This window comes from Aquarana catesbeiana, linkage group LG03 (genome assembly GCF_042186555.1).
Source record: "Aquarana catesbeiana isolate 2022-GZ linkage group LG03, ASM4218655v1, whole genome shotgun sequence".
Lineage (NCBI taxonomy): Eukaryota > Metazoa > Chordata > Amphibia > Anura > Ranidae > Aquarana > Aquarana catesbeiana.
In genome coordinates, this window is record NC_133326.1 from 145495577 (window position 1) to 145522460 (window position 26884).

Below are 26884 nucleotides of genomic sequence, written 5' to 3' on the forward strand. Positions count from 1 at the left end.
TGACAAACAAGCCAATTTACCAGCATGGAAATACTATACTGAAGTTCTACCATTTACGCTACAAAGTGAGTAAAACTACGCCATTGAAGAGCAAAATTAGGACAAAGCAGCTGTTGTCCAATTACGACCTTCCATGCTGGCTGATGCCGCGTACACACAACCGGACTTTCCGGCAGAAAAGGTCCGACAGAATCATTCCATCGGATATTCCGATCGTGTGTGGGCTTCATTGGACTTTTCCTTTCGAAAATTCTGACGGACCTAGAAATAGAACATGTTTTAAATCTTTCTGACGGAAATTCCTATCGGGAAAACCGTTTGTCTGTATGCTATTCCGATGGACCAAAAACGACGCAAGGGCAGCTATTGGCTACTGGCTATCCAAACCCCAAAAGGCAAATGGTGAAGTGATAGGCCAAGAGAGATTTGGTGAGGAACCACTAAGAGAATGTCAGGAACGAAAGGGTAGGGCAGGAAGTAATCAAGACACTCACAAAAACAGAATATGACTTCTAGACTTTTTAGCTGCCATGTGTCCTGCAATGGAGTAACTTAAAGTGTTACTAATCCCAGGACCCTGTATTCACTATATCTGGTCTCTAACAGTACACAAAGCATGCAAAAGCAATTATTTTAGTAAATATAAACTGCTAAATACATTTTCTTATCAGCAGTAAATAGCAGTCTTATGACTTCTATCAGTGTCTGGTGAACCACTTCAGCCCTGGAAGAATTTACCCCCCTTAATGACCAGGCCTTTTTTTTGCAATACGGCACTGCGTTACTTTAACTGACAATTGCACGGGCGTGTGGTGCTTTTCCCCAAAAAATTGATGTTCTTTTTTTCCCCACAAATAGAGCTTTCTTTTGGTGGTATTTGATCACCTCTGTGGTTTTTATTTTTTGCAAATTTTGAAAAAAAACAATATTTTTTTTACTTTCTGCTATAATACATATCCAAAAAAGAAATGTAAATCAATTTAAGCCAATATGAATTTTGCTAAATATTTTTGGTTAAAAAAAAATCAGCGTATATTGATCGGTTTGCGCAAAAGTTATAGCCGTTTTTATTTGCCGTGTTTACGTTTAGAAGTATTTTTTTTCTCAAATAGTAAAAAATTGTAAACGAAATGCGACTAAACGGAAGTTACCGCGTTTACAAGCTGTTTGCAGGCAATTGGCATTTAAAATGCCTCCAAACATCCATTCTGAATGCATTTTTTTCCTTTCCAAAAAATGCTTCTAAACTCAACTGCCTAGAAACGACTATAAATGATCCTGTGTACATGTACTTTAAGACTTGTGGTTGGTTTCTCTTCATGGTCATGTCTTGTTTGCTTGGCTTGATCTCCTGAATATGACCTATGGTCATATTCTGACTCATCATTACAATTGTACACTTGGTATTCAATGCACTTGCATAGCGCAGTGCTGTACCTTTTCCATGCATATGGCTATGATGCACCCACTTCTATGGGTAGATATCAGAGAAACTAGTGATTTAAAATCACAATTGCAGATGAATGTGATCACTTTAGTGAAGGTTTCTTGTGGCAGATGAATGTGTTTCCTGCAACAGAAAAGTCTGCTTCTATGGAATCCTGTGTCTTGTTTATAAAGGAATATCCTGATTGGATGCTGGCTCTTCTAAAAGACAAATAGCTGTCCATCTTGTGCGTAACCCCAAAAAAGCCTTCACTTTTATTAATACATATTAAAATGATACATTACAAAGGTCACTTCGGTACTGCATGGTTGAACAAAGTTTGGAATAAAATTTGAGGTTGTGAATGTGTTAAATCCATCAGGTACATAAATTTTGGAATGTGAAGAATGTTAATGGATCATATTTATATCTAACTGTCCTATTAGTGACACACCTCAGAATACAACCTACACAATTTCATACCACCAATGCTTCCTGCAGTTAATGAAAGAACCAAATACCTGGGTGCTGGCGGCTTCCATCCTGTCATCGCCTGCCTGGACAGGCTGGGAAAGAGCGGGTGGAAATCAAGATGCTGCTTGCATCAGAAGATTCACTCTGAAAGAGAAAGCATTTTGGGAGTGGTGAGGTTATAGTCCGCACCCAAAAGGAAGAGAATGGCAATGGACCAAAATCTGCCTTCATACACCATGACAATGTTATGAGAAAACAAAATATTAATCAGCTCACACATCAATCCAACATCATTATTTACCTGCTTAACATAACATTTGCACTGGTAAAATGACATACTTCCTTACATTTATGTATCATTGTGTAACATTTCGTAAAGTATTTAACAAGTATAACAGACATCTAGGATTATCTAATAATGCAACGGAAAGAGCGGTGATAATGTACAGTGTACACCTCAGAAACCAATCAGATCTTACACAACTATAGTCAAACTAATTAAACCAATTTTTGATCCTTGGTGTATCACTAATTTCAGAATTATTTTATGCAATACCGAGTACTGCACTTCTTTGTTTACCTTATTAAACAAACTATAGAAGTAGGAATCTGAGATTATTAAGAGCCCTTTCACACTGGGGTGGTTTGCAGGCGCTATTGCGCTAATAATAGCGCCTGCAAACCGACCCGAAAGTGCCGCTGACTTAATTCCAGTGTGAAAGCCCCGAGGGCTTTCACACTGGAGCGATGCGCTGGCAGGACGGTAAAAAAAGTCCTGCTAGCAGCATCTTCGGAGCGGTGAAGGAGCGGAGTGTATACCGCTCCTTTACCGCTCCTGCCCATTGAAATCAATGGGACGGCGCGGCTATACCGCTGGCAGAGCGCCTCTGCAGAGGCGCTTTGCGGTGGTTTTTAACCATTTCTCGGCCACTAGCGGGGGGTAAAACCGCCCCGCTAGCGGCCGCATACCGACGGTAAAGACGCCCGCCCCAGTGTGAAAGGGCTCTTAGTGAAACACAAAGAAACAAGCATTTCTGACAACTACACACCTACACATAACAAGATTTCTTCTTTCACAAACCATAACCTAAGTTACTACAGGAAACAACACAACACTGGTATTTGCAAATTTCACGTACTTTCTCATAAATTTACTCGCATAACGTCAAAAGCCGTTTTGAGATCACTGTGGACCCTTGAGCATATATCTCCTGAGTGGGCCCCTGCTCCACCAATGGTGAAGGGGAGTCACTGAGGCCCAGTCACTGGTGGCCCATCTTGTTTGGTTGGACTAAGGGAGCGTCTTGCCTTTTTTCCCTTGGGAGGCATGTCTCTGCCCTAAAACAAAACTGCTACCATGACTAGGCAAAATGCGGGGTCACCAAGTACCACATTTAGCAAAAAATAAAAAAATAAATAAATATATATACATACATACATACTATGCCTTGAAAAAGTATTCATACTCCTTGATATTTTCCACATTTTGTCATGTTACAACCAAAAACGTAATTGTATCTTATTGGGATTTTATGTGATGGACCAACACAAAGTGGCACATAATTGTGAAGTGGAAGGAAAATGATAAATGGTTTTCAATTTATTTTACAAATAAATATCTGAAAAGTGCAGCATGCATTTGTATTCAGCTCCCGAGTCAATACTTTGTAGAACCACTTTTTGCTGCAATTACAGCTGCAAGTCTTTTTGGGGATGTCTCTACCAGCTTTGTACATCTAGACATTTTTGTCCATTCTTCCTTTCAAAATAGCCCAAGCTCTGTCAGATTGGATGGAGAGCGTCTGTGAACAGCAATTTTCGAATCTTGCCACAGATTCTCAATTGGATTTAGGTCTGGACATTAACTGGGCCATTCTAACATATGAATATGCTTTGATTGAAACCATTCCATTGTAGCTCTGGCTGTATGTTTAGGGCAGTTGTTCTGCTGGAAGGTGAACCTCCGCCCCAGTCTCAAGTCTTTTGCAGACTCTAACAGGTTTTCTTTTATGAATGTCCTGTATTTGGCTCCATCCATCTTCCCATCTGACCAGCTTCCCTGTCCCTGCTGAAGAAAAGCATCCTCACAACATGATGCTGCCACCACCATGTTTCACGGTGGGGATGGTGTGTTCAGGGTGATGTTTAGTGTTAGATTTCCGCCACACATGCCGTTTTGCTTTAAGGCCAATCTGACCAGAGCATATATATATATATATATATATATATATATATATATATATATATATATATTTATATCTATGAATGACAGTGTTATGATGGGTGTGTGCATGAGCTTAGAAATCAATTGTTTCAATGTGGCTCATGCAATCAACCATGAAAAGCTTAGGCCATATTATTACATCCTGAATATTGTAAACCTCCTTGCTTTCAAACCTGAATGATTCTGAGCTGGAGTTCATGAAATACTCAGAGACTGCAAAAAGGACTTATTGACAATAATTCACTGCCTCTTCTCAAATATCAACACCCTGTAAAGCAGAGATGTCAACTGGAGACAGCAGTTTCTAGGACGATAAGGGAATCTTGCACCATGCACACTGGGGCAAAACATGAGCATAGCAAAATTTGTATGGCTTTGGGTCATTTGGCGCAATCAAAATAGGTATAATAATAATGTCATTTAATTATTTATTCTTGCATTAGTACACAAAATATTCAGACCACCCAGAAGTGCCAACTTTCTTTCTCTGTATAATATTGACACAAACATTGTTACTGATAAAAAAAAAAAAAAAAAAGTATTATTGATATATACTACAGTAATGAAAAAAATGCTACTACCAGAATCATTATCCATACTCACTGAGCAACCAGAGTCAAACCTACTCACTGCAGCAACTCCAGTTTTAGTCTACCACAAAATGTTTGTTTCCATTATCTGGGGACACTTGCTTAGCGGTAGCTTAGAGCGTGAATCCTATTTACTATAAGAAGAAAATGTCCTCCATTCTCCTGGCCAGAAAAAGGTTTCTAGACCTAATGCATCATGCAATACAGTAATCGGGAGCTGTGGGCAGGATATACCTCTGATTATGTCAAAATTCTAACAGGCACCATCAGGTCTGAAAAAACAGGGTGCCTAGGATCGCTCATGTATGGAAGTCCCGTTGCTTTCAATCAGGGCTTTAAGGCCCCTTTCACAAATGGCAAGTCCGATTTGCTCAGCTCTATGGGTGGTCGGTTGTAAACAGACTGGCTGTCCATTTATACCCAACTACCTCCGATCCTATCCGCCTACATGGAAGTGGACGAATCCTCTTTCATTTGTTTTCCGTGAACCAGATCAGAGGCAGGCGGGTGTAAACAGACACAAGTCTGTTAACACCTGCCGGTCCATAGGGATTTATGGACCACCCGATGGGCAGATGCAGCAAGCTTCCAGATGCATTCAGTTTGTGCGTGAGTTTGAGATGCTTTGGAGATTTCCTGACCTGCATTTGACTTCCTTCTGATCTGCATTTAAGTCAAGAAGTCCTGTAGGTTCAAATCCTATTTAGGACATTATCTGCATGGTGTTTTCATGTTCTCCTTGTGCTTGCTTGGGTTTGCTCCCATGCTCCAAAACACACGTAGGTTAATTGGTCTTAGTGTGTGGATCTATGTGAGACAGGAACCTTATGATGGCCAAACACAATATAATCTGATTGTACAATCTCCTTTAGATTTACTAAAACTATATAATTGGGGGACATACTAAATCTATACAATCGGGCAGGCCCTTGCACCATATAGATGATGATAGACCTAAAGGAGAGTGTACAATCAGAATGGAAGGTGAGCTTAAGTTTGTAAGCTCCTTGAGGGCAAGGACTGATGTAAAGTGATGTATACTTGTCATCGCTATAGAAAAACCGGTAATAAATATTACAAATAAGTTGCATTCTAGTGAGACCATTTCACATAATTCTTGTCAAATCAGTTTCCTGTTTGGTTATAAAAACATCACTATTGCTTTGAGTGTGGGAAATGTTTCAAGTGAACCTGCCACCCCACATAAACATTCTGCCTTGAAGGCTTTCCATGTAATAGTTCATCTTCCACTCACTTTCAGTACAAGTCCTCGTTTTCTGAACAAGCCTCAACAATTGTTTGTACTATGAAAGCGGTGCACTTCCACAATGATGAATGTTCTCCTGGAAGTGGATTTACTGGCACCAGACTCGCTGTAGGGGGAAAGTATTTGCTGGGTAATATTATGTAATAAGAAACCTCTGACCCCGATATTTACTGACTTCTCTCTGCTGGTGTGTTCCCTCTGCACATTCTTTACAGACAGACATGTTTATTTTTGTCTTATGTTTACTGAATCCATCACCATCTCTTCGAGAGTCACGTGTAGAGACCTTGTGGGTGAAGAAGTCTATCAATCTTTGTGGAGTATCTACCAGAGAGACCTACATTTTTATCAGTATTTCGACTGTCTCTAATTAAGAATAGTAAAAACCAGGTTGTTCCATGTGACCCCTTTTTTCTTAACCCTGTGATTTCTAAATTAGTAATAGAGTTTTCTACATGACTTTACACTCACCGGCCACTTTATTAGGTACACCTGTTCAACTGCTTGGTAACACAAATTGCTAATCAGCCAATCACATGGCAGCAACTCAAAGCATTTAACCATCTAGACGTGGTGAGGACGACTTGCTGAGGTTCAAACTGAGCATCAGAATGAGGAAGAAAGAGGATTGATGTGACTTGGTTGCTGGTGCCAGATGGGCTGGTCTATTTCAAAAACTGCTGATCTACTGGGATTTTCACGCACAACCAATCTCTAGGGTTTACAGAGAATGGTCTGAAAAAGAGAAAATATCCAGTAAGTGGTAGTTGTGTGGATGAAAATGCCTTGTTGATGTCAGAGGAGAATGGGTAGACTGGTTCGAGATGATAGAAAGGCAACAATAACTCAAATATACACTCACTACAACCCAAGGTATGCAGAATACCATCTCTGAACCCACAACACATCGAACCTTGAAGCAGATGGGCTACAGCAGCAGGAGACCACACCGGGTGCCACTCCTGTCAGCTAAGAACAGGAAACTGAGGCTACAATTCACACAGGCTCACCAAAACCGGACAATAGAAGATTGGAAAAACCTTGCCTGGTCTGATAAGTCTGGATTTCAGCTATGACATTCAGATGGTAGGGTCAGAATTTGGAGTAAACAACATGAAAGCATGGATCCATCCTGCCTTGTATCAACGGTTCAGACTGGTGGTGCAATGGTGTGGGGGATATTTTCTTGGCACACTTTGGGCCCTTTATACCTGAGTATTGTTGCTGACAATGTCCATCCCTTTATGACTACAGTGTACTCATCTTCTGATGGCTCCTTCCAGCAGGATAATTCACCATGTCACAAAGTATCTCACCACTGCTTTCTTGAACATGACAATGAGTTCCCTGTACTCCAATGGCCTCCACAGTCACAATGGACAAAAATCTCTGAGGAATGTTTCCTACACTTTGTTGAATCTATGCCACAAAGAATGAAGGCAGTTCTGAAGGCAAAAGAGGGCCCAACCTGGTATTAGCAAGGTGTACCTAATAAAGTGGCCGGTGATGTTAAAAGTGAAGTTCATCTTTTACAATATGTTCTGTCACCCATGACGCCTGGCCACAATACTACCAATGTTTACATTTCTACGACCTGACTTATTTCCAAGGCATAGCAGACATTGGGCTAGCACCCCCCCAGGCCCCCCCCCCCCCCCAGCATCCTGAGCTCAGTGGCTACTGCGTATGCGTGGCTTTTTCAGGAACATTGCTCGTACCTGCAATGCTGTCAACCACCCAATGTCTGCTGAGCCCTGGACATGAGTCAGAACACAGGAATGTACACAATGGGAGTATTTTGGTCAGGCTTCATGGCTAATGGAAAAGTCCTAAAGGTATAGCATTGGCATTGAAAAACAAGTATGGCCAAAGCTTTTTTCACCTGGTGATCCTGTTCACACCTCTAATAAGTAGGGTGACAACATTCACTCACTGTATTGTATTTATGGAGGAGCAGAGCTGTCACCCTAGACTGCTCTCCTGATTTAAGCCTAGTACACTTGGGCCGAACGTTGGGCGGCATTGGCCGGTTCAACAGAAACCAGATGACATTCAGCTTGTGTATACTGGAGTTGGTCCGCCAGAAGCTGGCCGTTCGGCTGGCTTCTGTTGAAGGGGCATGACCGAAAAAGGTCTTCCAATTATCTCCCGATCAGTGCTCTGAGCCAATGGCTGGTGGCCGTCCCCCTGTCAAAACACAATAGAACAGCAGGGGAGATCGCTGTACTAACATTGGATAGTTAGTACAGCGACTCCTCCTGAGCAGTCAGTTTTTTTGTTCAGCCCTGCTAGAATAAACGAAAAAAAAAAAAATACTGGTGTGTACTAAACTTTAGACTACAAACACCTCCTTCTGTCCTCATATCCATTTCATTGTAAGGAAAAGTTTGTAATTCATAGAATATCGCTAGGGGAGCTGACAACATTGTTTTCAGTTCAGTACACTGGAAGTTACACGCATACTGGATTTCTATCAGGTATATTTCTGTACTTGCAGAAAATGTACTTTGCCTGGAAAAAAAAAAAAAAAAAAAAGAACAGGGCAATTATAATTTACAGTACATACAGTAAACAGTATAACGCCAGCATGATGGAACAGAAAAGTATAAAATATAAAAAGATTTATTACTGATCAACATACAAAAAGAACTGCTAACCACTCCCCATCAAAAAATCTTGTAAAGACGTTCTATAAAATACTGGTAGCAGGGATGTAGAAAGGACAACGTGCTATGGCACTCCCCGAAAACAACCAATGAGATTTCAGTTCTGTGTAAGATGAGGTTGTACAATCACCATACATGACCACTTTGTATAGTTCCCTCTGCATTACTAAACAAATGCGTCTTTTATAACCATATTGCTTCAAACCTGATTCACCAGATGATATAACATGATGCCAGTAATCCTGGATTGCATAATTGCTGATAGGAAGTCAAAGCTGGAGGACTGCATCACCCGGCATTACAGATAGATAGAGGTCCATAATGGAAGAGCTGGAAAAATCTTTCTCCATCAACGAACACCAGTTACTGCACAGCTATACAGTATGAATAGTAGATTGCGCTCTAAATATATACACACATTTTTTTTTTTTTACCATTTATTTATAAGAAAGAAGCTTTCCACCCTAAAACCACATATTGCATGAAAAGAATGACCCTTTGCACTGTTATAATCAGGGCTTTTTTTGTCGGAGAATAAGTGCAGGAACTCCCCCCATCTGAGTCACCCCTTGTGCAGTACTGCCCCGTTTATAGAATACAGAGCCAAGTATCATTTTGTGGTGCTAAATCATTTGTATGGAACATGTTGATGATAAAAAGAAAAGCAGTAAAATAGATCCCCTGCAGCCAGCAACAATAGAACCCCAGCAATAGATCCCCACACAACAATAGACTCCCCCAGCAACAATGGATTCCCTGCAGCAACAGTGAACTAACCACAACAAAATATCACACCCAGTAACAAAATATCCACCCAAGCAACATTAGACCCCCCCCCCCAGCAGCAACAACAGATCTCCCAGCAGCCAGTAAAAATAGACCTCTCCCTCAACAGTAGATCCCTTCCAGCAACATAAGACCCCCCAGCAACAATAGATGCTCACACAAAATCAGATCCCCACCAGTGACAATAGATCCCCCAGCAGCCAACATAAATAAACCCTCCAGAACACCCCACACCCCATGCTATTACATACATTCAGTGCTCGAGGTGCCGGAACTGCGTCCCCCCGCATTCCAAATAAAAAAAAAGCGCTGGTTATAATAAAGTAACAAAACATGTAACCCTGCTATGCATTCCTTTGGATTTTAACGTTCGATGTAATATAATATAAAAGGTTTCTCTGATAAAGCAAGACCATACAGAAAAGCTGCATACTCTTCTAAACACAACTTTCCCTCTTTGTGTCTATGCCAGGACGAGGCCCTATACCAGTACCTGTTATAAATGGTTAATCATAAAACACAAATAATCTCTATTCTTTTTAGTATCTCCACACCCTTTCCTTTTCTTTAGTTTATTACACCCACATAGCAACTACAGTAAGCAAGTTGCCTCTGACCTTGCCGCCCACGCTTGGCACTCTGGAGAAAGTTACTTGGAGATTTATATGCGTGTTTTAAAATGTAACACAAGACCAATTCCCGACTTCCTGGATAACTGAAACATTTGAAATTACTTATTAAAACATACAGTGTGGGTGATAAAAGTGGAATTTTGCATCCCTGGGTTCTGTACACGGGCCCTGTACCCTTTTAACAAAGTTGACCATAAAAATAATAAAGCCTATTTTGTGGAAAAAAAAATAATAAAGCCTAAGTTTACCTAAAACAAAAAAAAAAAAAAAAAGCAGCACAAGGGACATTACTTACCTTCAGTGTGATGTATCCCTTGTGCTGCTTTGTCCTCCTTTCGCTGAGATCTTCCTCCAATGCCCCCCACCCAAAATGGCACTAAGGGGCTGCAATAGTCACTCATCAAAAATGCCCGGCTATGCCTTCCCTTTTTGCCCAGCTGCTCCATTCATAGAAGCCATTACTACAGTTTCTATGAATGAAACACAATCTATGAATGGAGTACAGGCAGATGCTTGATGGGTTCTGCACCGGAAGATTCAGAGTTGCCACCACAGCTGCAAATCCCTAGCTGATTGGGGACATGAACAGGAGGTGGAGAAAGAGAGCAGCAGGATCAACCAGGTTTTTTGCAGAATACAGAAAACTAATCTCATAGTGACTGAGTGAGTATGAACAGTATGTAATACAGCATTTATTGATATTTTTTTATGATGTGGGTTTAGTAACTGTTAGAGTAGGCCTTCTGTATCAAGAAGTCTAATGAAAGAACTATTTCCCCATCAAAGACAGGTATCCTGTCCCCCCTCCCCCCCCGAAAGGTGCCAATTGTGGGGGGAGAGGAGACAAATGAGCAGAAGTTCCACTTTTGGGTGGAACTCCGCTTTAAGCTTTCACTACAAAAAAAGAGAATGGGCATGAACATGTGAGTCTGGCTGCTATGAGTTCTTGACTGGGCCAGGTAGACTCTACCATTAGCCAAGGCTGATGGTGTCAAAGGGAAAAAAACATCACAAAACCTTTTTTGGTTGCCTAGCATTATCTGTCTTTCATACCCCCTACACTGGTTCCTGCCTTCGGGTGGCTCCGCTGATTTACAGAATCCCGTGGAGCCACCTTTGCATACATCCACCCTGTCTCCTTGAGTCCACAGAAGAAAATGGCGACTAGCCACTTCCCTTTCCCCCCTCCTCCCTGTGTGTGATGGATATTGGCTGGAGCCTGCACTGTCCCCTAGTGCACATTGCAAGTGAAGTACTCTACTACCAGGAAGTTCAGGGAAGCGGTGCTGTGAACCTGGAGTCAATAGCAGTACATTGTGGCCACATTTTTTTTTTTTGGACCAGGTTGTAATCATTGCAATTATGGTTGCTAATAATGCATTTATTTAAACTGGAGGGTTTTACTTAAAACTGAGGGTTTATTAAAACTTGCTATAATTGCAGGATGCCCCATAACAACCGGGCATCTAACGTTTTCTACAATGTTAGCACACATATTTCTTTCAGAACAGGTTTCCTGTAAGTCACTTTTTACCCTATATTACAACTTCAAGAATGAGGCAGACTATAGGAATTTCAGGCCTCTTGCACACTGTACTTATGTATGAGCATCAGACAAAAAAAAAACCCACGAGGATGGGCTGTGTATCACTTGCGCATATTTGTGAGTATGCACACACAACCACAAAGCGTGGCCTTTGCGGGTACAAAAATACCAGCCAACATCTCAGATTTATGTTTTTTTTATTTGCTGATCAATACACAGTGCATGTTTACATGCAAATTGAAAACAATGGGCTGCCTTGAGCGTTTTTTAGGCAGCAGTGTGTAAGAGGCCTCCAAGTTACATGATATAATTTTCAGGGCCTTCTGAAACAATTCTAAACACCAAAACTCTTCCTGTGTAGGTTGCTTTCTAAATTATTTTGTTTTGTGTGGGAACGTCTTGTTTTTTATTTCCTTTTGCTTTTTTTGGACTGTACTGATAATGCCTTCTCCTCTGAAGAAAGCTTTTACTGTGCACATCAAGCTGGAATGTCTTTCTACCCACACTTTAGTAATTACAAGGCACAGTAGGTTGCGTTGGAAAGCTGTCATTTAGCCGGTAGTAATGGCCCACATTTGACAAGTAGAGGAAATCAGGCTGTTCTGACCTGCACAGTCAACAGAACAGAAAATAAACACGTCAACTTTTATATGTGATGTAATACATACAGGCACATTCCATGCCCCTATTATATTGCCTTGCAAATCCAAGTGACAAACATGTTTGTTAAATCTATTTAAATTCTGATCTAATAAAAAAATACTAACATTGCAGAGATCAAACCTATTTTGTAGCAAACCAGTGTAATTATTACAATATTGTAGCAACTGCCTGTAATAATCTCTTCTATTTACTATAACTGAATGAAGAAAAAAAATGAAACAAAGTGATGATCCGCCCCGTGAACACCCGCTTACTCAGCGGGGATCGCTCCGCCGATCCCCGCTGAGCAGGAAGATGACAGGTCCCTCGCTGCACACTGTGCAGCGACGGACCTGTCAGAGCGCCGCTCTCCCCTATGGGGGATCGGGTGATGATGGACCGTAGAGTCCGTCGTCACCCAATCCGATAACGGATGGAAAAGTAGGGTTTTCCTCCGTTACACTTTTCGGATCGGAGCGGGTCGAATGTCAGCGGACATGTCACCGCTGACATCCGCCGCTCCATAGGGATACATGTATGTCCGTTTTTCATCCGAAAACGGAAGGATGAAAAACGGACATACGGATCCTCCATGTGAAAGAGCCCTAAAACTGAACTTCTAGTTATGTAGTTGGCCCACACAACTCTACACATAGCTTTATATTTTCACCACTGTGTATGAAACATATTTTTTTTATAACATGCTAGAAACATTCGACAATTTCTAGATTGATGAATGTCAAAAAATTTCCAATGAAGTAAAGTGGTCCATTCGGGTACCGAGATAGTCCACAACAAGATTTGTTGTCGTGGGGCATTTTTTTTTTTTTTAGAGTAGCCCCTGACACACCCACTTTTCGTTATTCCAAGTCCAAGGATGATGGTGCCCAACCCTATCTTAATTTTTACTATTTAGATTGAGGCGTTATCTCATATCTTACCAACAATATGCATAGGAAAATTCTGCACATATACATACCCAACAAGGTAAGCTTAGCCTGGCATGTATCAGAGCAGACTCTTCTTGCCTAGGTCAACCTGCCAATTAGTGCTACTTGGACTGGCACCTCAAAGATGACAACAATGATACCAGCAGGGCACAAAGAAAGAAATAGAATACTGAACAGAGCACAGTTTTTTCTCGAAAAGATGGTCGCATATATACACTAAATTTAATTATTCACAATAGCATGTCAAAAAAGAAACATTATTCACACTAAAAGAGGGATTAACAAGGTGCAATGGACAACATGAAGGGAGAAGGGCATAGTGGACCGAGGCAAAACATGAGAGAACATACACACTGGACAAAGCTACTGGGAATGGCAAGGGGAACCTACTAGCAGGGATATGGAAACCTTCATATCAGTCTTTGCGACTGCAACAGCATGATCCAGCATCAGTAATGCAAAAATATAAATCAAACTTTAAATTCTGTTTTTCTTAGTGTAAAATGCCATGTAAGAACTATAAAACTAAAGTGCAAATGACTGTTTAATTGCCATGCAAAAGGTGTTAAGACACGAATGGCAACATGGTGGTTATGTACGAAAGCTGATCATACACATGACCGGACCTACAGGCTGAACAGAAAAAAAATCGAACGGATTCCTCCATCCACCCTACACAGCATGGAAGGATGAATCTCCTGCTGTAGCTATTGTATTTTGACAGCTGGTCTGGCCAGCTGTCAAAATCTGGAAAGTGCCTGCATTTGATTGGATGCAGGTTCTGTTTAGTTGACAATCGTCTGCCCGGCTCCATCGACCTATGTAATGTGTTGCTACTACAAAAATACTGTAAATAATTAAAATGACCCTGACAGGTGGTCAACAAAGTCAGAAAGGCACTAACCTGAGAAAATAAACATAAATGTTTGTCAGCCTGTTTGCTGAAACTTCTCTCTGTAGTAGAGCTCCTGGCACTGAACCTAATTCACCTTTCTGGGTATGTGGACTAGTATGTCCCCTGAAAGACGCCGTGGTTCCTCCTGCTGTTCTAGAGTGGATTTAAATGGTGTGCTGTGAGGAAGTAGGTAGAATCCATCCTATATTTGTCTATATTTGCATAGATAATGCCTAGGTACATTGCATATATTTATAGCTGAGACATTCACTTGACCTTGGGAATTAATAAGAATTCTATACGGCAATCTTAGACGATGGTTATTTAAAAAGTAATTTTCATTCAACAGATTATATATTCAGCTTATTAAGCTTACTTCCACCACAGGAGGAGCACAATAATGTAAAATAAATATCTGCATATAGTTCTGTAATGTTTCCACAGAAGATACGCAATAGAAACAAGTAAAAATGAAATTTTATACCCAGAATGATTGTATTTGCATTTAGCTTTAACACCCTTCTATTAGTGTACAACTCCACAGCCACATAAAAAGATATACATCCACAGATAGGTGTGCCCTCGAGACCATTGGCACCACTTGAATCAATGATCTCTCCAAAAGCCATATTTTTGGGTAGCTCAGGAGCTCTGTGCCTGCAGCAATGTGATACAAATGGAGCAGCCCAGATATATGGACACAACTACAGAGTGTGCTACACATGAAAATCTACTGTGCATCCCAGTTAGGGTAAATACGGAGCTTAGCGGGAAGCTTTACAGCTACTTTTGAATTAATTTTGGTAAAGCTTATACTATACATTTAGGTTGTTTTCACTGTGTAAAAGAGCAAAAAAAAAGGTACATTTACAACCTTGGTTCCTGCCATTCATGTAAACATAACATAAACATGGTACCTAAACATTGTTGCTGATCAAATACACCCCATCATAGAAATGGTATTCCCTAATGGCAGTGGCCTCTTTTAGTAGGATAATGAACCCTGCTACAATGCAAAAATGGTTTGAGGAACACTCAAGTTTGAGGTGTTGACCTGACCTCCAAATTCTCCAGATGTCATTCAAATTGAGCATCTGTGGGATTTGCTGGAAAAGTCTGATCCATGGAAGCCCCACCTCATAACTTACAGGACTTAAAGTGTCTTCTACTAACAGTTTAGTGCCACATAACAAAGCATATCTTCAAAGGTCTAGTGGTGTCCATGCCTTGACAGGTCAGGGATGTTTTGGTGGCAGCAAAAGGGGGACCTACCCAAATTTAGGGGGTGGTCATAAAGTTATGGCCGATTGGTGTGTGTGTGTAATATATACACACACACACACACACACACATATATACATACACACACAAACTAGGCAGGTAAACCTACAAGACTTCAATGGGAAATTTTATTCTTGCCTTTTATGAAAATATCTATAGTAGATGTATGAAGTCATTCTCTAAATTCTAATAACAGTACAAAGATTATAATTTTTATCATTGTACAGATCTAAACATCTATGAATAACTTTTGTCAAACAAAAGAAAGAAGCCTTTCAAGCGTCTGAGCCAGCATTCTCTATATTTTATAAAGCGATACTACTGTAATGAGAGATTCCCGGTACCTCTAATTCTCTCTTAATTTACCAGAAGCTTATATTTAATGTGCTATTTTATGAGTAATGTGCTTAAATCTATTAACTGCTGAACATAAGGTGAAAGAAAAAGATAGGACAGAAGAAATAAAACAGCCCGTTACCAAAGTCTACCTAAAATGAGATTACAGTATAGTCATAGCATACATTTTCATTTTAGAACATCAGCATTGTAATAGCAACACAAATTATAGTTATATTTGATCATTACTTATAAATGATATCAATATATGATTTACATTTTGACCAGTTCAAGGTACTCTGTGATTGGAGAAAGGGAGATTGTGACATTCTTCTGCCACTCCTCCAATCACAGAGCGCATTGCAGCTGCTGAAAAGATACAATACGATTACTGAATGGAGGAGTTGGGGTGCAAGTGACACACTGTGAACTCAGCACTCAATCCAGAACTTTAACTGCACTATGGGGGTGAGTATAAGTTAGAGTTGTACATAACACTACAGGGACACACTTCATTAGTGTGGATTTAAAGTTACAGTGCATGTGTCAAAAAATAGTTTCTGGTCAGAGTTCAGCTTTAAATCCTATTTCTGGGGAAAGTAAAAAAAAAAAAAAAAAATCTTCCCTTGCAGTGGGGCTGCCCCTGCACTGCAAGCAGTACCGGGACAGGGATGTCCAGTGCCCAGGGCAAGGATCCAGAATTGTGTCCCCCTCCCTCACTATTAATACATGCTGTAGAATGGCTGTACCACCCTGCATCCATTTTTGCCCCTTTGCTTCTCTGTGTCCAGGGCAACTTCCCCTCCTGCCCACCCCTTGTCCCGGTCCTGACCGCAAGGGTTAAATACTTGTTTAGGTCTAGGGGACCAAAAAATGCAGTTTTACTAACCTGATCCTCCATTCCCCTGGCAGCCGACACTCTGCTCTCCTCCCCTACGCTCTGATGGTGGATTGTTCCCTGGGTCCTCATGTCCAGTGCAGGGCCTATGGGTTCTGCATTATACTTGATGATGCCAGGGGACCTGTGACTGCCAGGGCATAGAAAAAAAAAAAAAAAGGAGGCTTCGGGGATTGGTCTAGGAGCGTAATAACCTGCAGGGATAGGGGATCAGATTTTCATCTGTCCCCTAAATGTAAATGAGCATTTAACCCTTCCAGTTTAGGGGCAGCCTCATCGCAAGGGAGGATTTTTACTTTCCCCAAACTTCAGGTTTAAAGAACTTCACTAAGAATCTGCCCACATAAGAATACCACATTATTATTTTAGAAATGTAACACACTTTGATATAAAAGAAACGTACTTTTGTCTGGACCCTTACACCTGCCCAAAATCGTGTAGAAGTTTGAGTTTTTGTTCCTGTGTGGAGTCACTCCTCGTCTTCAGCATGATGGAGCCGAGCAGGTCGGATTTAGAAAATAAATTCAGCTCCAATCATTCAATGCTGTAATACACAAATCCGAGTTGTCAACTTGTAGAACTAGGCAGACACACAACATTTCAAGGGTGTCAAACAATGGGCAGTAAACTAGTTACTTTCCCATTAGGAAGAAGTGATAATTAGTTATATCTGGTATTTCTGCATCTCCTCCCTTTGCCCTCAATCACTCGAGCAATTAGGACTGGACTGTGGATTCCTGCAGCCAGAACCACACAACTCTGTACGTGTGAATGAATGACAAGTCGATATGTCCATAAATGATCTACCCTGGATTTTGACATTTGCCATCATCCATCCCTAACTGCAGGTAACCGCATCATGAGCGAATCCCTGCAGACGTATCTGTCACTGTTGGTTGTCATTCATTCATTCATACAATATTCATACAGAACGGTCACCACCAGTGATTCCAGCTGTAAGTATCTGCTGATTCTTGACACCGGAGTTTACAGACCGACCTTAATCGCCCATGTGCGTGAGGTCTAACAAAGACTATTAAGGCTAGTTTACATTTGCTTCAAAATGTGGCATTGGACACACTTTTGTAAAGCCCTCTAAATGCCAATCAAAGCACCTGTCATTGAATAAAATGGTAAGCTTACAGTCCTGTTTACACATTGTGTTTGCTTTGCTTCAATAACTATACACCAACTTGCTTCCTTGGTGCTTCAAAGCATCTCCAAAGCCTCCATAGAAGTCAATGACAAAGCTCGCTTACAGCACAGCACCAGCTTTTGAGAGGCTTTTATTCAACATTATCTTCGATTTGTTTTGTAGGTTTTGGGAAATCAACAAACGAACCAGAAAGGTGTCATCAGCAGTCACTTCTGGTTCACGTGTTTATATTCTGGAAGTGTCTGGTGCAGATGTCACATCTGGTGCGCAGCGTGGATCAGCAGGAAGGTGAGCGGGTCCAGACTGGAGTACAGAAATTAGCAGATGGGAACGCTATAGCGAAAGGTGAGTAGGGATCAGAAAGAGAGGAATGAACAGCAGAAGAGCAGGAGAGCTGGGGGACTGGAGCAGGAGAAACTAGCAATATCACATGTGGTGTGCAACGTGAGCGCAATAGAGCGGGAGGTGAGCGGTGACCAGAGAGAAAGGAAGATCAACAAACCAGAGGATCAGCAGAGCTGGAGACTTCTACTGAGTGGGGGATCAGAAAAGACTACTGAACAGGGGATCAGCAAAGCTGGGGGTTACTATTGAGAAGGGGGATTAGCAAAGAATACTGAGCAGGGGATCAGCAGTGCTGGGGTACTACTGAGCTTGGCATCTGCTGAACAGTGATGCTTTTTTGAAGCTTAAACGAAGCTTGGCAAATGCCCTGTGTTTTGATTTTTGATTTTAAAGGGGCCCAGTAGAACCCCAACTCAGCATATCCCCAGCTCATTAGTACCCCCTGTTTAGCAGATCCCCAGCTCATTGGTACCCTCATTCAGCAGTAGGACAACTCCCAGCTCTGCTGATCCCCTGCTCAGTAGTCCTAATAAGCTGTGGATCTGTTGAATGAGGGTACCAACGAGCTGGGAATCTGCTGAACAGGGGTACTACTGAGCTGGGGTTCTACTGGGCCCCTTTAAAATAAATCAAAAGCACGTGGCATTTGCTAAGCTTCTTTAAAGCATCACAGAAGCATCAAAGAAGCATGTTGAAGCGGTAGGCGTTACATAGTAAGTGAGGTTGAAAAAAAGACACAAGTCCATCAAGTCTAATCTATGTGTGTGATTATATGTCAGTATTACATTGTATAACCCTGTATTTTGTGGTCAGTCAGGTGCTTATCCAATAGTTTTTTGAAACTTTCAATGCCCCCCGCTGAGACCACCGCCTGTGGAAGGGAATTGCACATCCTTGCTGCTCTTACAGTAAAGAAACCTCTACATAGTTTAAGGTTAAACCTCTTTTCTTCTAATTTTAATGAGTGGTCATGTGTCTTGGTAAACTCCCTTCCGTAAAAGTGTTAAAGTTGAAGCAAGCGTACATGAGCCATTAAAACCTAACAAATAAAGAATAGGTACAAGGGACATCAATTACCTTTAGTGAGATATGTTCCTTGTGCTGCTGTCTCCTTTTTTCAGAAATCTTCCTTCCCCAATGCCCCCCCTCCCCTCACCCACCACCGCCATAATGCTTCGGTGCTGCAGGAATAACAGAGCTAAGGGAGCTGTCACAGGCACTCATCAAGACTGCCCAGCTATCCCTTTAAGGGTCCATCCACCCTAGCCAATGCATTATGATGCAGCAGCTGGTGTGCGCTGTGGTGCAGGCAGTGCTGATGGGCTGATTTGCTAATATAATCACACAACGCAGTCCCACTGTACCCTTAATAAAAAGCACTTGCTAAACATCCACACTTTTATACTTCTATAACAGGAAATGGGTGCTTGTTCACAGTCATACAGGGATCCTGACGGAACATTCCTAACGCAGCTTTATTAAATCTTTCACTTTTGTCCACTACTTGATGGGGTTTTTTTTTAGCTTTACTTAGAGGACACACATAATCATAGTGAAAGCTGAGTGACCGGTAATAGGTGTGACGTTCTGACATTTGCTATGCTTTGCTCACACAGGAATCCGATTTCACAGAAGGATAAAGGAAGCAAATGAAAGGGTCTGCGAGTTCACTGGAAATGTAAGAAGCAATCTCCAGTAAATGAGAGGTGGTCTACTCACAGGGGTGACTCACGCCAAAAATGTCACTAGAAGGAAATTGCAACACATTGCATTATATGAATCAATCTGAATCATACCATTTCCCAATATACAGTACAGTATTTCTAGAAAAACAGCAAATTAAAAAAAAGCTTTGGACTTTCTTCTCAATCTTTAAAGCTTAACACCGGGAAACTTTAAAATGATCCCCTGCAGTGGGGCTGACTCTCCCGTGCTGCTTGTTTTTTTCAGGGAAAAGGAGAAGCACTTTTACTTACCTGATCCTCCACTGTCCTGGTAGATGACACTTCTCCATGCTGCGGTGGTGGACTGTCTCTCAGCATCACCACGTCCAATGCATGGACCCTGCATTGGCCTTAGGGTCCTATCACATGGGCTTTCTGATCAGGTCTGCCTGTCAGTTTTTCAGGCGGATCTGATCGGACCCTCCAATCTCCCCTATGGAGCGGCGGATGTCAACACCCTCTGCTATCTGATTTGATCCTGCCTCCAAAATCCAGATTGATGGTGGTCCTATTTTCCATCCGTCTGGTGAATTGGATAGGATTGGATGAAAACGGACAGGCGGAGGACAGCGGGACTGTGTTCGTGTCTGCATAGCGGAGCGGACAGAACCGGTCATCCGCCTGCTCAGCGGGGATCAGCGGAGCGATTCCCTGCTAAACCATCAGAATCTGCAAGATGGCGGTGCATGTGTGAAAGGGCCTAAATGATGTCAGGATTTCAGACAGCTGGAGTGCGGGAGGTAGAAGATGCCATGGAGACCTATCTAGCAGTAGGTAGGTCTCCTAAACCTAAAGGAGCAATTAACCCTTGCAGTGCTGACGCAGCACTGCTGCAAGGATAATTTTAAGCTACTTCATGAATGCAGAAACCTGAACAAATATTGAGCTGTCATTGCTGAACTGTACTTTAAAAAAAAAGTTAGGGCCCATTAACGCAGGTGCAGAGGGCTGCAGACTGTAAAAAAAAGTAATTCTCCATTTAAGAGTTATGCCGTGTGCACACGGGCAGACTTTCCGACCGGACTGGTGTGACTGAACTAATCCATCGGACAATCCGATCGTGTGTGGGCTTCATCGGACCTTCAGCTGACTTTTTCTGTCGAAAATCAGACGGACTTTAGATTTAGAACAGGTTTCAAACGAACTCGAGTCCGATCGAAAAATCTGTTCGTCTGTATGCTAGTCCAACAGACAAAAAACGATGCAAGGGCAGCTATTGGCTACTGGCTATGAACTTCCTTATTCTAGTCCGGTGTACGTCATCACGTACGAATGCCCGGACTTTCGAATGGACTTTAGTCTGTTCGTGTGTGTGCAAGTCCAGTCATTCGCAAGTCCGTCGAAAAGACCGTCGGACGTTTCATGCTCAAAAGTCTGCCCATGTGTACACGGCATTACTGGTCTTGTGTACAGTGAAAGCTGGAGCTGTACGCTAGTAACTGCTCATGTGTACAGGGACAGATGTGTACCCTGGAATGCAGATGGTTTGTGTCCAGGGCTTGTAATTCATCCTGTGTACACACGTTAATGCTCAGATGTGTGGTTACCCGTGTACAGCAGCTACCCGTCACTGATTTTTACAGGTGACTGTTCACAACACCTGTGACACTCGGACGCTTGTTTTTTACGTTGTATGGCCATCTATCTGCGCCTCTATGAATGAGCCCTTATGCTGATCCAAGTATGCAAATCAGCAGCACTAATTTCCCTTCAGACTTCCCTGGGTGCATGCTTGTTTTGGGTCCATGACTTAAAAGGCAACTAGCATTTCAGAAGGAGGTCAGAAATGGCACCCTCAGTAGTTCTCTCAGTACAGATTCACTTTAAAATAAAGAACGCAAAAAAAAAAAAAAAAAAAAAATGATTTTTGTGGCGTCTACAAAGGCAGAGCTGCTCATAAATCTAAGCATAACTTATTAGGAACTGCGTGTTGGAGGGCTGCTAACTTGGACTTCGCTTATCTTCTTAACCAGATGTTCAGAATTATTTGTGTCTGTACTCGTCCCACATTTAGATTATCTGGGGTCAGTGGGAGGCAAGCTGTGTCCCTGCCAACCCAAATTACTGAACTTTCATAACTGACACATGTAGCACAGGATGAACACTTCCAATATGTTCAAGGGACCAGATACTTCTTTTAGGTTTGGAATTCATACCGGTTTGCAGGCGGAAGAGAAACAACCCCATGGCTATGACGGTTACAGCCAGTGGGACCTTTTACCCAAGAACTGATGGTATGGGTTCAACTTAGATAGCAAATAGTTCTTCTTTAAGGGCCCATTCACACAGTACAGTGGGGGAGAGCCGCGTTCCCACACCGCAATGTCCCGCAAAAGTACCATGTGATGCGGTTACCACATGTTCAAAAAGTAGAACAGCACATGGGGTGCGACTTCGGGCCATTCAAAATTAATGGGTCTGAAATCGCACTGCACAGAACTTCTTGTGCGATTCACATGCACTGCCTAGTGTGAATGGGACCTAAACTGTGAAAGTTTTATGCTTTCTATTACTATAAGGTACTCATTGATTTTTCTTTATAACTTGAACAATTATGAAATCTCTAATTAGCTTGATGAACGTTAGCCTGGCAATGTGCAACATTACAAAAACATCCGTAGTAATCTTGATAATATCCAATATTATAGAGATTTGAAAGCTAGCTGTCTTAAAGTGTATTTAAACCCAAGAACAAAAATTAGTTTTTTTTGGTTAGGTTTTTTCCCCCCTCTATTTTAATGATCCTGGCTGTAACACACTTGTCATCCTAGACTGCCAGGACTCGCTCACCATACTGTATCTATGGAGGAGCAACACCGTCACCCTAGGCTGCTCTCCTGATTTGGGCAACAAACACCCCCCTCTCATTAATGGAAGGGTTGAGAATATTAAAAAGTCAGTCTAGTGCACAGGTAGTAATAAAAAAAAAAACGCTGACTTTCTGGCAAGATAAACAGGTGTTTTCTGTATTTGCTGAAAATGTTCTTAGCCAGAGAAAAAGAAAAACAATGCAGCCACCACATCGAAGAATGGCCACAGACGGCAGGTTCAGTAGATTCGAATCATGTATGGGCAGGCTGAATGTACCCAAGTTGATCGATCAATCAACTTGGGTACAACCAGACTGCCGGATTTAAATGCAATTTTTGCTAGTGGCTGTTATAGCCACTAGCAATAATCACAATGTTCTCCCACGGATCCCCCATAATAACTGAGAAGCTATAAAACAAAAAGAGAACAAAACATAGTTCTTAAAATGACCATTCAGGTCATGTATTAAAAGGTCTTCATGGTAGGTAGCCTTGCTCCGGCAAGGTGCACACAGTAATACAACAGCAGTGCCAATAGTGCATTAGCAAAAAAACTAGGAAAAAAAACCAAAAAAAAACCACGAGATCTATAATATAATATATATATAGAATATCAGGTACGCAGACAACACACTTGTACAAGTCAAAACCTATACTGGGGTGGGAACAGATTATAGACATGACATTACATCTCATCTCTACCACAGAGGACAATTACACAGCAGGTATAACACATTATAACAATTCTCAACATATAGAGAATGAGAAGTGGAACTCATAAGATCCATACAAGTACCTATTTATTGGGATGACGAGTATTCATTGTGCCATCAGTAAAGAGAAGCATGTCATGCAATGCACAGGCTCCTAGAATTGTGTAGAAAACACTTACTTTCTCTTTCCACGGTGCTCTCACGTGCGTTCTGATGAAAGATGGAAAGTTCTTCCTCTACATCAAGCATGTAACAAGTGCTTTGCCCCTGGAGCCCTGACTTCTCCTATACTGCCTGGTCCTCCTCCAGATCCTTTGAAATAAAAGTCAACAACAGAAACCACAATGAGTTGTTTTTCTAATTCCTTGAAACTGAGTCAGTCAGTCATCATCAGCAGCATGCTTGCTCTGTGTAAACCCCGAGAGACATCCAAGAATCCAGAAGGGTAATGCTGTTTCATCCTTAGCCACAGAAAACCACCACATCGCTCTAGTATACGTCAGCCTCCCGGCTCCATCAGGATCCAGCATCTGCTGCCAGGGGCTTCCACTCTACATCCATCAAATGAAAACATGTTCTTCCTCTTCTTTCAAAGGAAAAATCCAAATATCAGAAAAGGTTTCTAGGTCTTCAAATACAATGAGTGAAAGAAGATCAAATTGAATAAAGTGAAAACCAATCCCAATGTACTGTATTGGGGTCCTCCATTGCCTCGTAGAAGCACCTGTTTATGTTTTTCCGAGCTTCTTCTCTCTGTCGTCCCAAACAAGAGGGCTGTCAAGCCTCTGCCGTCAGTTTATAAGCTCTGCTCTCCAATCCTGCTCAGCATAACAAACAGCTCAGGATTTCGCAACAGCCTCTTACTTAACCGAGCTGTTCCACCTACTCACATTTAGAATATAAAGCAATAGAGAGACAGCACAGGAAACTGAAGCATAACTGCCAGTACCGTCTATTCCAAGAAAGACAACAAGCCAGAGACCAGCCCTGGAGGACACCTTTCACTTCTTCTCAGGAATTACTTTAGGGAATAACATGACGTGGACTGAATTATACACACTGCTGTAATACTCACTGAGAACACACGTGGGGGCATAACAAAAATAAAATAAAGTTTGTTCATTCCAAACAATTTATAACTTCCAACACCATCACTGAGCACATCATTAACAAAACAAAAATCTAAGACCCTGATCCTGTGGTCCAAATTTATTACATACCAATTTAACAGCAAATTAAGGTTTTTTTCACCTTAAACATTGTATATACAGTTTGCATGTCCCTGTGCCTGCGTGGGTACTTTGGTTTCCTCTTACACGACAAAGACATGCTGGTAAGTTAATTGGCTCCTTTCCAATTCGTCCCTAGTTCATGTGTGCGTGTAAGCATGCATGTCACATAGGAACCTTAGATTGTAAGCTTCTTGAGGGCACTGATGTAAATGTATAAAATGTAAACTGCTCCATAAAATATTGGTGCTTTAACAAAAAAAAAAAATACTGAAAGATTTTTAAGAACGTTACATAACAGGGCTTTACCTGTCAATACACATACAACATATGCTGCCTATGCTATATTCTTCAAATCCTTTCACTTGTACTATATTAAAATGGTCCTAAAGGCAGCAGGTTTTTTACCTTAAAGGGGTTGTAAACCCAGAAAATCAGCCTGGTTGCGAGACCTCCTGTAGATAGGCATCCGTGAGAACAAAATATTGCCATGGCCTCCAAGTGTCACGAAAGGACTCCTCCCGGTTATAGAGGGTCTTTCATGCCCCTAAGTTTATTGATTTTAGTGAACCAAGGAGACTTTGGAGGACAGGTTCACAGACCTCCAACACAAGAAAAGGCATGCCTTGGCCACATTTAGTAGATGAATGGTAAGAGAGGTACTTTTTAATGGGTTGTTGCATGAGGGTGCAGCAAGCATGCCGCTAGATCAACATAAGTCAGGTGTTTGATGGGATTAGCCACCTCTTGCCACAGGTTTTTTTTATTTAAAAAAAATAAAAATCATCACAACCTTTAGAATTACTTTAAGGGCTGATGCACATGGGCACATTAGGAGAGTACAACATAAAATTCTAGCTCTTTCGCTTGCCAAGGAACCTCAAGTGCCGTGTACTGCCACCCACAGACATGAATGGATGTGTGTGGCTATATGCAAGTGCACGCCAGTACTCACACACACTCATGTATAGCATACAGATATATTCCGTGAACACAAATTTTGCGTATTCAGGGTATAAGCCTGTACGCTATACACGGGATTGCGCAAGTACCAGCATATACCTGCATACAGCCATTCATGTCTATAGGGGTCTGTATGAAGCCCCTAGGCTTTCCTGGCTGGGGGAAAAAAAAAAAAAGACAGAATTTTATACTGTACCCCCTAATGCGTCCTTGTGCACAAGGCCCATAAAAGATGTGTGCCAATAAAAAAAATATATACATTGGAGGGGAAAAATGTTAAAGGTTAAAATTAAGGGTATATAAATCCAAGAACAAAAAATCCAGGATTAAGTTTACCAGTCCTTAAATGTGGTGGCTGCATTAGTTTGCTTTTTTTTTCCATAAAGATTTTATTAGAATTTTTTAACAGACAATACAGAGGACATCTATAAAGAGATATCAACAAAGCAAGACGGGTTCCAAACACAATGCAATACACAACTACATACCTATAACAGAACTCATAATCACAGTTCCTGTATTAAATGCATCCTAGGTGCCAGACATATACAGTCATATATTCTTCTTAAGGATGCCAATGCATATTCGTTGCTGGAATTGGTATATCTTTTGTCTATAACCACGTCAGAGCAACCAAGGAGAATGGCTCCTCCAGGGAACCCCAACCTGGTTTCTGTTAACTGCACATGATATGGGGAGGATGGGGAAATGAGCCGACCACTAGATCTGCCCTCTTCCCCATATCCCCCATCTGTTAGGATAGGTAGAAAGGGGAAAGAAAAGAGAGTAGAGAGGGGGTGGGTAGACCGCCGGCTAACCCTCTCCACTCACTGCCGGATGCGCCACCCGAGACCCCCATAGTTTGCTTTTTTTATCTTTTATTTTCAACTGGTGAACCTGTCAGTAAACCACTTTCTGTCCTGGGGTGACAACGCACACTCACTGTACTGTGTCTACAGGGGAGTAGCATTGTCACCCTAGGACAGGAAGCGAGTTAGTACTACAGAACACCTCCTCATCTCCCTTTCTCTATTAGGATAAGTAGGGAACTGTTCTGTAATCCACAGAGAGAACTGGTAACAATGCTAACTGAAAGGCGCCAACAGAAGCAGAGTGCACAGGAAGGTTTCAGCTCGCAAGATAACAAAGACAGGGCACACCAACCTACCATAGCACAACTTTATTAAATCAATATTAAAATTGGGGAAGACCTCATAGCGTCCAAAATGGCTTATGCTTTTCAAGAGTCAAGCTCTCTTTCTTCCTCAGAGGGCTCTGAAGAAAAGGGTCTGACCCTTAAAATGCATAAGCCATTTTGGACGATATAAGGT

The 26884-nt window shown here is 41.7% G+C and overlaps 1 long non-coding RNA gene across 1 annotated transcript; it reads right to left on the reverse strand.

Moving 5' to 3' along the window:
• Positions 1–1296: 1296 nt before the first annotated feature.
• Positions 1297–26884, reverse strand: LOC141131762 (uncharacterized). The gene is made up of 3 exons (XR_012242811.1): positions 23541–26884; positions 17017–17157; positions 1297–2044 (listed from the first exon to the last, which is right to left on the reverse strand). It is a non-coding gene; the product is annotated as an uncharacterized lncRNA (long non-coding RNA).